Source organism: Amphiprion ocellaris, chromosome 9 (genome assembly GCF_022539595.1).
Source record: "Amphiprion ocellaris isolate individual 3 ecotype Okinawa chromosome 9, ASM2253959v1, whole genome shotgun sequence".
NCBI lineage: Eukaryota > Metazoa > Chordata > Actinopteri > Pomacentridae > Amphiprion > Amphiprion ocellaris.
In genome coordinates this window covers 26,726,991-26,740,660 of record NC_072774.1, presented here as the reverse complement: position 1 = coordinate 26,740,660, position 13,670 = coordinate 26,726,991, and the positions used below count along the sequence as shown (strand labels likewise).

General features: G+C 40.8%; 1 protein-coding gene across 2 annotated transcripts in view; it reads left to right on the top strand.

Annotated features, from left to right (window-relative positions):
• The window catches only part of LOC111589160 (eukaryotic translation initiation factor 3 subunit H), a 59,014-nt gene that overhangs the window by 10,789 nt on the left and 34,555 nt on the right, over positions 1-13,670 (top strand). The gene's annotated exons all lie outside the window — the stretch shown is intronic.

The window sequence follows — 13,670 nt, the reverse complement described above, 5'->3', positions numbered from 1 at the left end:
TCAGAGCAAAGATTTTGAAAGCAAACAGTGTAAGGTTGAAAATGCTTGGTTCTCACAGAAGTGTTTCTGAGATATAGGCTGAGGATCATTATTTGTTGTCAACTGAAAATGCAACATACCCTGAAGAAATAATACGATATTGAGAATAGGAGTGCAATCAAATCAGCAGCTCGCTGAATGTCGGTGGGAGTGTGTGCATAAGATGTCCCCAGGCACAAGTGTTAAGGACAACGCTGACTTCTAACTAAGCTAACTAGGTGCTGGGTGTCCTACGCTGTCAGCGGCAGGTTGATGTCTGAGGGCAGTGGTGTAGGGATGGAACGTTCCAGCTTTAGGGTTACAGGTGGGCGGCAAGAACATGCACAGGTTTTGATTTAGTCTTTATCCTCACGCATACGCTTTCCGTTGTCCTTCTGCTTCCCGTCAGCGTTCGTATCAAAGGATGCCACGTCCTCTGACCTCTGCCCTTCCCCTATCACATCTCGTTGTTACTCGCTCCTTGTTAGCGCAGGAAAATCCGCTACAAGCCAGACTGAGGGATGGGAGGAAGACGAGCAGTTGTGGAGGAAAGGAGGAGAGGAGAAAATCCCGGTCTAACAGGCCTCAGCTGCTAACGAGCAACCGTCAAAAATTCAGCAGGATCCACTGGTGGCAAAAGGTCGTTAGTGTCAGGACGGCTCACTGTGTGTGTGTCTGTGCTGGGGAGTGTCATGGCTTGTTGTCTTGTTGACTTTTGATATGCAGGATTTTCCATCTGTCTCTTCCTTTAAGCTAACAAGGGCTTCACTGAGAAGCGTCTTGCTGTGAACTCTGGGAAATTTACAGAGCTACAACAGAATTCCTCTCAACTGGGATTTTGATCTGTGCCGCAAAAGGTGACAGTCTTCAGATTTTCTGTCAGTGTGGAACCAAATTCCAAATGGAAATGCGATGGGAGGCGTTCATGTTGTGTGTGTGCTGTTTGGTGTTGACTTTTGTTCTTCTAAACACCAACAGTCGTCATGTGACTACACAGTTATCCTGCCTCTACTTTTTGTGCTAGCAGACAGGAGCTGATGCTACACTTTATAATTTTATCCACCAATTCAAAGACAGTTACTTGTGGAAATAAAATTGTTCCACAGATGAAACATGAAAAATGGATTTCATGGCTGTGCATTTGGTCATTTTGTTCTCGTACTCCAACCTGAGTCGTCTGCCCACGCACACAGCTGACCAGCCAGGCCACTCTTTTCTCTGTGTCTCGTTTGCTCTGTAGCAGCTAATTGTTGTTTCATCTGCGCTGATGTTGGGGCGTGTTGCCTCGACCCACTGCAGATGCAGCACAAGACAGAATAACGGGCAAGTCTGACTTTGAAACAATAATGTCTGTTTGAAAACTCAATCTTTGCAGGAGATGGTGTTATTCTTCTTGAGCTGAGCTTTGATGTTATGGAGTGTATGTCTACCAGATTCATATCAGATCATTGTATTTACTGGATTGAAATCACATCCCTCCAAACTAATGTCTCCTGCCACAGTGCAGATACACAGTGGGCAGTTAGACCTTTTAAATCCTGGGACCATCCTCCCAGCACCAAGGCCATTGTCTGAATCTAGTATTTTCAACAGTGCTAAAGGATAGTATGTTCTGGTAAATATAGTAAATCTCAGTCATTGCCTTATACTAGTAGGTGAAACAGTATATGGACACTGTAATTTTGAAGTAGTTGCTCATACTTGCCTGATTACTTGTGCTGAGTCGATAGTTCCTGGAAGTAAGGCTTCAATCAGCGCTCTAATATTCTCTACAGCACTGTCTTTTTTCCCCTGGAACTTGGCAGGAGATGGGAAGGTCATACATACACAGTTACTCTCTAGAGGCGCAGGAGTAAATCAGCTTTTTTGACAGCTGTATCATTTGTTGATGAATTTCCAGCTAAATTTGTTTTCTGTTTTATATCAATGTAACTCTATCTCTGAGTATTATACTGACTCTGTGATACATACCAGATAATCGTTACAACCCCGGCTGAAGCTCGGGATTTGGTCGAGAAACAATCCGCCGAGCAGCACAAACTCTCCACCTGGCTTTGTCAGACATCCTCCAGGACCTGCATGTGTGGATAATATCAGTATCTGCCCTGTGTTTGTGCGTTTGGCTGCACCACTGTGATCTGTGTGTGTACCTGAATCATCTTACACTGACTCATTGCCTGCTCGAGGCCCCTCGCATTAGAATTACTCCTCCAGTCTATCTCTGAAGAAACGATGGACAGGATTGGCGATGTGACTGTTTTTTTTTTCTGTGTGTGTGCGTGTTCGTGAGCTTGTTTGTGTGTGTGTGTGTGTGTTATGCTGCTTTTCATCAACAGGTGCCAGTATGGAGCTGTAGTTGCAGGACAGTCTGTGGCAGCAAATGTGACCAAAATGAGTGAGGAAAAAGATAGAGAAAGAGTAATTGAGTGCGCACAGCCTCAGATTAAAAAAAAAAAGAAAGAAATAACCTTGGCTGAACCCCAACACTCCTATCTCCTGTGTCCTTGCACACTCTGTCCTCGTATCATTGACAAAATGTATGGAGAGAGCTGTGTGGAGCTGCAGACAGCTACTCTCTAGGCATTTTGTGCAATAGAGGCACTCAAGTAGCATGTTAATAATGTACGTTCGCCCTCTTCCTTTGTTGTGATATCAGCAATAATACAAAGGCGAGCTGTCCTCGTACAGAGAGATTATTAGGGATGTGAGCATACACAAAATTTACATCAAGCCTTGCAAGGTGCTGATTGTGACTGTTCCTCTGACATGTACACAAAAACGCACCGGTCACTGTGATTTTACCGATTCAGGACAAGCGGTGTTATCGTCAGTTATCAGATTCATTACAGTAAGGAAATAATTATAACATACCATTAACGGTGTCTTTGTGTGAGAATGTGACTGTGAATCGCACAGAGAATCAACGCTGCAGCTTTCAGCTCGTTGTGTCAGCACGTTGACCCATATGGTTCTTATTATGGCTCCAGCTCACCTCTGAACTCTGTCAACACATAAAGTCAGCCACGGCTCCAGACTGTGACTGTTTTCGTCACACATGCGAACAAAAATCTGTAAAGTGAGACCAAACTTTGTTTCATTGTTTGCACCAGTTCGCCTGACCTTTAGCGGTTCTGTCTCTGTGAATGTTGTACCCCCCCCCCCGATACACACACACACACACACACACACACATACACACACCTGCTTTCTGTGCCACATTGCACATCTTCTGCTCTTAGTTGCTGATTCCTCTGCTCCTCTCTGCTGCTCTGTGAGCTCCAATCAGCTGTGCTGTGTTACAGGTGCTACTAGCATTGAATGTGACTTTTTTTTGTTCTGTTTTTTAGGGCCGATGCAAATTATTGGTGGTCAAGAAAAGACGATATTTGGAACCAATTTCGTTTTTAGGAAATGTTTTATCAGCATGTGATAGCAGAGAACCTGTCATTCATAACCAGACTTCGTCATTAATATGGGTGACTATAACTGAATATGTAAAATAGAAATAGCACTGATTCCATTAGGATGCTCTCCTCTGTTTATGTGGGATCGACTGAGATTAATCAGTTTGTTTACTGCAGTTATGTCTGTTGTTCTTCTGTATTTCTTAATCTTTTGCAGTTCTGTCACGTTTAGGTCCAGATCTTAAAGCTTTATTAATTATTGTTTTCCAGACTCTGTTTCAGGGTCATTTGTGACTGCCTTCTAGCTTAGCTGCTAGCCATTTGCATAGCTTTAGCCACTGTGAGAGGAGCTAATTTCCTGGTTTGTGGCAACGACTTGTGTTTCTTGTTCAGTTTTTCCTGCTTGAGAGACATTTGAGACCACAGAGTGACGACAGACCTGAAGTAGCACATTGAATTTGTCAATAATCTGCCAATAATTTGCCAATACCAATAATAGAAAAAACTGCAAATATAAATCCACAATAATCGGCCAGGAGAGTTATTCATTGTGTTACAATTTGTAAATGGTGTTTACTTTTATTTGCTAACTTGCAGTGCTCTTGCTGTTTCCTGCTATTACACAGTAATCTCCCGTCTGGTTTGAAATGTCAGTTAATACTGTTGATGGCTAAGCAAGATCATGTGGGGCACTGGGTCACTTTTGATTAGCTGAGGGGTCAACCGATTGTTTCATTTGGCGGAGTCCTCCCCAATTAATTTTGAATGCACTGCTGACAAGTTGGTAATAAACCAACCCCTAATCTCTGCTACTAGTTCAGCACCCATTGAACATTCACACTCTCATCCCTTTCGCTCTGTTCTCCTCGTTTGTTATTCAAGAGATCGTGGTCGGAGGTCACAGCATCCTCTTCAAAACACAATGCAGAAGCTTGCTGGTTGCACTAATTATTTCAGTGCCAAAAGGAAGACTCTTTTGGGTGCATAAGTTAAGTGCACCGGTGCAACCATTGTAAAAAGTTTGGGACCATGTCAGTTTATTGAAATGTCACTGCACGACAATTCTTGCCAGTGTGTGGGTGTTTTTTCATCGTTGCATGTTCTGCCATGCACCTGTCTATTCTCATACAGCTTTGCAAAGATTTGCTTTCAATTTTATATATTTTCACCATCCACTGAACAGAAACTGTGGGCAGCTGCTCCCATCTTAAGCTCTTGCAAACAAATTGCAGTCTGCACTAAGTCACTGCCTAGTTTCACATGGCATAGAAGTAAGTGAAGTGAGCGGCTGGAAAGAAGAGCTGCGTATCTAGCTAGCCACGAAGGTGCAGATGGTTTTCATTGGAGGTGGGCTAACACTAAAGTGTGCTAAGAAAAGTAGTACAAAAACAAGCCGCAAAGTGTTTTTAGCTGTAATGTATCATAGGGCAATTCAGTGCATCACAAAGCTATTCCTAAATACAAAGTATGACAACTGTTATGTGCTTTCATTTGTTTGGATCTGACTTAAAAGCAGGTGAACACTAGAGATCTCCTACAGCTGATCCTGAGCATTGATGTCGGGGCTGATTAAGACATATTTTGACAAACTGGTCAGCTGAAATAAAGCTGCTTATCATCCAATCCTTTCTTTACTGTCTACTGTGTGTTGTCCACCTCAGCCTGTTGCTCTCTGCTCTTTTCATGACAACCGAGTTCTTCGCTGTGAGCATTTCATTGCGTGTGAGGGTGAAACTTGCAGTGTGTGAATGTGATCGATTACTTGGGCATGCTGGTGATTGACTGTGTTCCGACACTGGGGTTAGCAAAACTTGCTAAGCCGATTAGCTTACCAAAAGCGTCATTTCTCCTCTCTCTTTCACGTTAGTAAAGATCAGTGTAGACAATATTCAGGAAGCGATTTTCTCATTTTCCCCGACGCCGATCATGATTTTCACAGTTTTAAATGACAAATGTTGCCGGTGGCAGATTGTATCAGCTCTTGCTAATTAAAAGTAATTCTGTGAGTAATTTGACGATGGGCCAAAATAAAACCAGGCTGTTGTTGGGTTTGGTTGCGCTGTGCTAGTGATTGCTAAGTAAGAGAAGTTTACTCTGTAACACTGCCGCACAGCCACAAGTAGATGTCTTTCTTTAATCCCAGCAGCTCTAACAGAATGAACTGAACTGTTTTCAGTTAATATCAATAATTCAGATGATCAACTCAATAGGTTTTTAACCAGGATAGTCCGTATATTGATCAATTAGCTCTTGCAAAGTAAAATTTGTCAAATTTAAAATGCTGCTGCTGTTAAACCAATACGTGTGATTCATATTTAATGAACATTTTGGTAAATGAGTATTGAATTGAACTCAAAAGGCAGAGATATCCAACATTAAAGAATTCTCGGTGGTATAATTGCCAAAAAAAAACCACTCACACATAACTCTCAACAAATGGCTAACACCGGTTGGTGAAACAACTGATGATTTGCAGCTCAGCGCAATTCACATGCTTGTAAATAATGTTGGGGTAATGTATTTGGCTCGTAAGGAGAGGCTATATCAAACTAACCATTGCTTGGTGCCACTTTTGGTGAGTATGTTTGATATTAAGCCCACTTTGGCAGCAGCAGCAGGAGGAGGTATCCTGAAGGTAGAACAAAATTACACTGCTCTTTCTCTCCCTTCACCCTTCACCACCTCTCCCCCTTTCCCTTCCTTTTTTTGGACTTACTGCAGGTAAGTGCTGCCTCCACCCTTCTTTCTTACCATTTCATTTCCTCCTTCTCAGCATCACAGACTTTGTTTCCTTCCTTTTAGTGTCTTATATCGTCCTTCTTTTATCTTTCGTCTTCTTTCTCTCCCACCTGCCCTCTCCACCTCAAAAACCCCCCCTCTATTCTTGTCACAACAATAGGAAGATTAATTAGGAAATGTACTGTTCTGGAGCAAAATGATGAAAGCACCCAACAAATGTCCTTTTGGGGTAATTGTGTCCCAGAAATGGAGCAGTTTACTTTCTGAAAATTGTGTCCTTAAATTGCCAGCGATGAGTTTTGGTTGTCTTTTTGGGAAGAACTGAATTGCCAGGAAAATAGAGTATTTGGAATAATTATGTCCATGGATTATAGGAATATAGGATCTTGACTGAAGAAAAAGAATGCTCTAGAAATGTTGGCACAACTCTGGGTTTTGTTGGTGTGTTGACATGGATTATATGTATCACAATGTAATGTAATGTAATGTACTGTGCATGCTATACATTCTGTGCATATGGTTTATTTGTGGGTTTGTTTGCCCTTAAAGTATCTTTTAAGCTGCCCAGTCTTTCCTTCTGGCTGTCCTGCCACCCCATGCCAAACTACTAGGTCTCTGCCCAACACAGGTTGTAGGCGCTGCCAGGCCTCCTGTCTGGCTTCACGTCATGCTTCACATTGGCGCAGAAAATAGGAACAGTTGTCAGACTAGTAAAACAAACAACTTTTAAGGGTGCTTGCTTTGCAAAGTGCCCCGATTCAGTAATTAGAAATGTGCTCTTGCGGACAGACCTGTTAGACAGCACATGATGGTCGTTTCTTAGCCAAGAAGCATTTTATTTGGACATTTGACATGACAATATATAAAAAGGGTGTAGCTACTCCCGTTCTAACAAGACACCTAATTAAAATGAGCACAGAAAGTTACTCTTGCTGTCTTAACAACCTGTAGTCATTAACAAGGTTGATTTTGCTGATTGGCACCCTATTTTCACTTTGTTATTTGTTGTTTATGTCACTCCTGCTGCCACTGTTTGAAATTACTCAGCAAACCAATTAGCCACCTTCAGATTGAAGTGAATATGATTGGGTAGCAAGATAAAGAAAATGCCTCGCTGTAAGGCAAATCTGGCTACTCTGACTAAAACATGAAACTGAACTGAAGGACCAGAGCAAGTCCTTCTAAAAGCTCCATGTTCATTTTTTTTTTTGACGTTTCCAAAATGAATCTTTGTTTATAGACACAATTGTAAAGAACACAGAATATGCCATTTAAGCCATTAAAACCATTGAGAGATGAAGTGAATGCCATTGATCATCTCATTGCAATGTAATGTTCTTCTGGGAAGTGTTGCATCCTGGCATTCATGTAGATGTTGGCCGATTCTACACAGCTAGACATTGCTGCAGACCAAATACAGAAACCATGTGCCACTGAGATTCACATCAGACTTCTAATTATGTCCTCATGCTTACAAATGGCTAAAATAAAACCTATAGGGCTTTTCCAGACTTTACAAATTTTATTGGACCAATTGGATTAATTCTGACTGCAAATAGCCTTTTGTTTGGTTCTTAATGCTCAGAAAAAATGATTTACCGTTAAACAGCCGTTACTTTTGTGTGTATTGAAGTCAGGCATTTAGGCTGCTACACCAAAGTCGCAGCTGAGCTCTGCACTGTTCACAAAATTTGCTTTACTGACACCTCCCAGACTCCCAGATTAGTTTTGTTGTGAATTTTAGGAAGGGGGAAAATGGCATTTTCATCATTTATAGCAAATCTTTATCCAGCTGAAATCTGATGGAGCAGAATAAGTGAACACACTGTTTTGAAACATGTAATATTTATAATATCGTGTATTACAAATAATCTGTTTTGCTAACACCACCTCGGCAGCGCAAAAAAAACATGAGCATAATGCATATTGCAAATTCTGTGTAATTTATTAACTTATTTGCTAACAAGGAGGGAAAGTGACAAAAAACAAAATACAGTTTATACTTCCAGCAACCTGTTGAGTCTTTGTGTTCTTGCTTTAGCCTGATGTTTCACTCTGGCTGGTAGAATATTCTACGTCACAAAATGACACTTTTATTGTTGCTATTTAAACTATTTTTTTTTATTTGTGGAAAATCTCAAAATTTTGACAGTAATTAATACCTTAAGTGTTCTGATAAGAAGAAAAAGAAGAAAATCTGGCTTGTAAAAAGTCTAATCATTGCATTCCATCTGCATGACATGATGGGATGACTCACCTGCCCATTTAACTACATACCTGCCGATCAACATGCAGTCATGAGACAGATTTGGACACACAGCTGGAACTAGCAAGCAGATAATGCAGCCACATTTTACAGCTCCACCTAAACCAACAATGTCTCGCACAGCTAAATATTGTCCTTTGTGTCTTTGTGCATCTTTCAGTGCTGTTTGTGGTCTTCATCCTCCTCTAGTTTCTGCACTTAGCCAAGTTGCGAGCAAAAGTCGTTTGTCTTGTCTATGTTGACGTTAACTGCAGATTTGATGCTGTCGCTGATGTGTTTATAGACTATAGACATGACATGTTTTAATGTGCTCTTCTTCCCAACAATGCACTCTCTCACTCAATGTGTTTTAAAGAAGTGATTTTGGATGGAGAACTGAAGGAAGCAGGTGCGATTATCTTGGTTTTATAATTTCGAAATACAGTTTATGCTTAGTGGTATCAATCATGATTTCCTGCATACTCCAGCTTTAAGTGAAGTGAACTACCTATGCCTAACAGAGATGTGCATCCTCTGTTGACTGATGTATTCAGTAAACCATTTGCAACTTCATTGATTGAAACTTTTAAAAACATCTGTTTGTCAAAGTTACAGATTCTTTCCATGAAACTAATTCCTTCCTATCTTTAAATGGCTTTAGCTCGTTGCTGTTGCTTTCTTTAGATGTGTGTATCTATAAAGTACTCATTTCAGCTCTTCCAGCCGTGCTGTTGACTTCTTAATTTGCTTATCCAACATACAAAAACACCATATGGGCATGATAGCTTGATTTTCACTGGAGGGGGTCTTTACATTCTGTAATTTACCACAAAGTGCAGTGAAAACAGTCATATTTCACTTTGTCACTCTTCTGTCGGCTCTTGAAAGCAACAGTCATTATCTCCCTGTGTCAGAAAACACAAAAGCAACATTCAGGATAGACTTTCATGCTAAGTAGCTAACTTAACTAGCTAGCTTGCAAACATTGGCCAGCCTGGTTGATTGCACCCTGCTGTTTCACTGTCTGCAAAGGGGATAATGCACCACCTATCTTGAGCACGCATAATCCTAAATAAATATTTGGCTCAGGGTTTGTTAATTAAACTGTTTCCCCTTTGTTTTCTCCTAAGTGCCGTAGTAGCATGTTAGAGGGAAAACACTGCAGTTGGTAGATGAGATTGCTGTTTTGTTTTATGGAAATCTTCTACTCTGCATCGACTGTGGCTGGCAGGAAAGCTGCAGCATCTGCCTCAGATCCTTTTGGCTCTTCTCCATCCATCATTGTCCATCCAATGGTCCTTGACACTTCCACTGAATATTCTCCTTCATTTGAAATGGTGGATGATTGGAGTCTCCTTTCCTTTTTTCTACCCTCCTTTTCCTTCATTTCCTTATGGCCCCTTTGGTCTGCAGCAGATGGTTGTATTATTTATAAGTTAGCCACATCACTCTTAGTAATATTAAAGAAACTAAAATTTGAAATGTAGTCAAGGCTACACTAAACTATATTTGGCTAACTCCTGCCAATGCTTCAGCTCTGGAGTTGTACTGCATGAGTAGTTCAGAGGTGCTCATTAGTGATATGAAGTAAATGATTTTTCCTGAAGTAGATCTACCTTATATAGCTTGATTAATTCACACCCGTAGAAAGGAGTTTCTTAAACTCTGATTCTCTCTAAAGGGTAACTGAAAAGTGATTAGAAACACTAACTTAGTCATATTCTCAAAGTATAATTAAGGTGCATTTAAGTTCTGAAGGATTTAAGATTGCAACAGTGCAGTTTGAGACTTGAAATTTCCTGCATGTAGATTTTCCTTTGCCAGAATGTTTTTCTAAAAATGATTAGGAAAGAAAAGGGTCTGCTGGATGTTTTTTTTTTTTTTTCAAAAACAAAAGAAAAAAAACAATCTTCTGAAACTACGGCAAAGCAAAAGAAAATAAAAACACAAATAGAACTAATTAAGGCTAGTTACATCAGCATTTTCTTGCAGTAGGGTCCGCGAGGTTAGCCCTTGGTTTTCTGAGCTTTAATTGTCATCAGTGGCAGATATGTTCACAGTGGGTTAATTGAAGTCAGGGGGATTAAAAACGCCGCTGCCATGATCTCTCCTCTCTTTGCTGTAAATACACTTTTCAGTTTTCACAGAGACATGTGTGCTCTGTTGTGTGAAAGTTGGTTTGTTCCCATTCTGATAAGGTCTGCCTCGGGGTTAGCTTTTCAATAGATCGCTCTACCTGTCCCAAATGGGAAATTGATTTCCTCCCTTTTTTCTTGCTCTCCCTCAGTGAGGCTAATTAGGAATCACTTGACAGCCTCCCTTTTAAGGGAAATATATAAACATTAAATATAACATGTAGACTGTTCTGCATTAGGATTTTGGGGGGCACCTTAGCCTTTTCTCAAACTATACTTTAAAATAATTGTCACTCATTGTCTTTCCCAGTTGTCCCCAGTCTCTCAATATTCCTACCTCCTGATCTCTATCTGTGCTCTTCCTCTCTTTCACTGTACTGTAGAGCTGCTGTTAGCAGCGAGCCGGGCCTGTATCTGCTTTTGAATGCTCACCTGGCGTTATAAATCAAGAGTGTGAGTCCCTCGGGTACCGTCACCATCGCCATCAGTTCCACTGTTTTATTCATCCGCTCCTTTGTCTCATCATGATTCTGCCCCACATTAAATTTTGTGTGTGTCTGTGTGTGGAGGGGGGTCAGAATGCATTACTGCAGACTGCCACTAATCCAGGTGGGCTGTAGGGAGTAGGGGAAGGTTGAAAGGTAAGGAGGAGAGAAGGATGAGAGAAATGTGAGGGGGGGAAAGGGCTGAGTGTGGCAAGAGCAAGGGGGAAGAAGCATTGAGCTGGAGGGATGGAGTGAGGAGAGGAAAGTTATGAGAGTAACTGAGAGCAACCAAGCAAAAGATTGAGATTTGTGGCACAAAAAGGAAGAAATGGGAGAAGATGGACAGCAAAAGTAAACAGACGTGAGGGAGATGATGGTGCAGACTAATGGGTAAAAGATGGCACAAGATGGAAGAAGAAAAATGGCAATGATGGGTAAATGGAAGAGCATTGCAAAAAGAGGAACTCTGAAAATGATTTTCATGACTAACAGTGATCAAAATAGAGAAATGAGGAAATTGCTCTGTGCCACTGTGAGAGACCACTAGATGATTGCTGTAGCAGGAGTTTACTTTATCTTTCCTTTCCTTTTGAAACCACTTAAACACATTTAACAGCAAAAAAAAAAAATCAACCATTTCTGGTTCATCATAAGCCTTGGAGATGCTTCAGTTCAGTTGACAGTCACCTAAACATTGTCCAAGAGACCTGAATATCGGAAATACTTTCTCCCCCTTTGCTTTTCTTTTGGACTGTGTTAATCACAGATGAACCTGTGTTTACTCAGGCGAGTCTGATACTGGTAGACTTTTTTTTTTTTTTTTTTTTTTTTACACAGGTGAAGCCACATGGGCTTTGGATAAGAAAAATGTTGAGGGTGGGGCTGCAGATAGTATTTTAAGAGGTGACATGCAGGGTTTAACAAGAATAATTAAAAAAGAAGGACATTTTTTAAAGGTTCTCCTTTAAAGGACTCCTCTTTTTACTTTCATTAAAAGCCAGCAAGGCTGTGTACCTGAGAGACGACTGTAAAGAAACCAGCCACAACCATAATCCTATGCTACTGTTGTAAAATACACTGAATGACTGTAGCGAGTTTTTTGACAACTTGTGAAACATTATTTTTACTTAACGGTCTGTACTTCTCTTGATTGTGTCTGTTTCTATGGTCCATTTGACTGGAGCAAACCTCTGTGTGGAAACAGACATACAGAGATCGGACGAGATAAAGGAGAGCTTCAGACAGCAGAGACTCACGCTGAGCTGATATAAAACTTGTGCACATAAATTGGTTGAATAAAACATTTTTTTAAAAATTTCTTTCGATTTATATTGCACCAGCTTAAGGCTGGTCTTTTACTTTTCCAATAGGTAGACAGTCTCAGTCTGTTTATATGATTGCCTGCCCACCATAACATAGAATATAACACACAGAAGGACACCATTATGCCACCATATCTTTACATAGCAGATAATTGTTTGTAACTTTGTTTGTATTTATTTTCAAAATATTGAATGTTGCACCTTTTTAAAATTTTCCCAACCAATAGATACCAGCTTTGTCAATTAGGAACTGATTAAGTGGTAACATACACCATATCCCAGTGAAACTGTTTTGAATGTGGTCACGACTTAAGCTCAAAAGCTTATATTACACGATATGGACCATTCTGCTGGCGTAGGTAAGCAGTCACTAACAAATAGTGACGCTGTTGTAGTGTGTTGCATCTCAACCACAAGACAAGAGCTCTGGCCCGTAACCATGAAGCATCACAGGATACTTACTCATGGTGACACTTCACTAGCTACACCTCCATAATGCTCATGGGAATAATGGACCACCCCTCTGGTTGCTACGGTGTTACACAAGTAGAGACTCCAGCAGGTGGTGCAATCAGGTGCTACAGCTAATCTACAATACAATTTCTTACATGCCTGGTCTTTGTCTTCTGTCTTATAGGTAATATATTTTTAATCGGTCAAATAATTAAGGCAAATAATCAATTAAAGATTAATCATTAATTTTGAAAATCCTTCAGCCTAACCCTAACCCTGCTTGCATGTCTTATTGATCTAAATGTTATCTACAAAAACACATTTCACGGCCTTTCCTGTAGAAAAAAAATATGAGAGCCTGTACAGTTTACATTGCACAGATATGGTGCCCTCCGTACTGTAAATACACACTCTTCACTTCCTACATCTTGTTGGCATACATGCTGTTAAATAAACATTGACATGGAGATCAAGTGCCATTCTTCTTCCTTTGTCCCCCATTCAAAAAGATAAACTAAAATATGCAAAGATGTGAGAAGACACACGGACACGCACATTGTCTCCCCATTCCTACTACAAAAACAAAACCCTGTGACAAGCGGCGCTGTCAAATGTGCATACGGTGAACCCGTCAGTGTGTTATGCACACAAAGCAGCTGCCTCACGATGCTCTCACTCTCTCTTAGGCATTAGTGTCTCACCGAGTGTGTTTGTGTGCCTGTTGGAGGCATTGTGTGTGCGTTTGTATGTACATGCACGTGTAAGGGAGGCAGCTCTCCACAGGGCTTGCTTAAGTAAGATTAATTGCACCTAATCCACTGTGCCAGGTGGAACATGGACCGTGGTGGGTGCACTCTCAAACACACAGA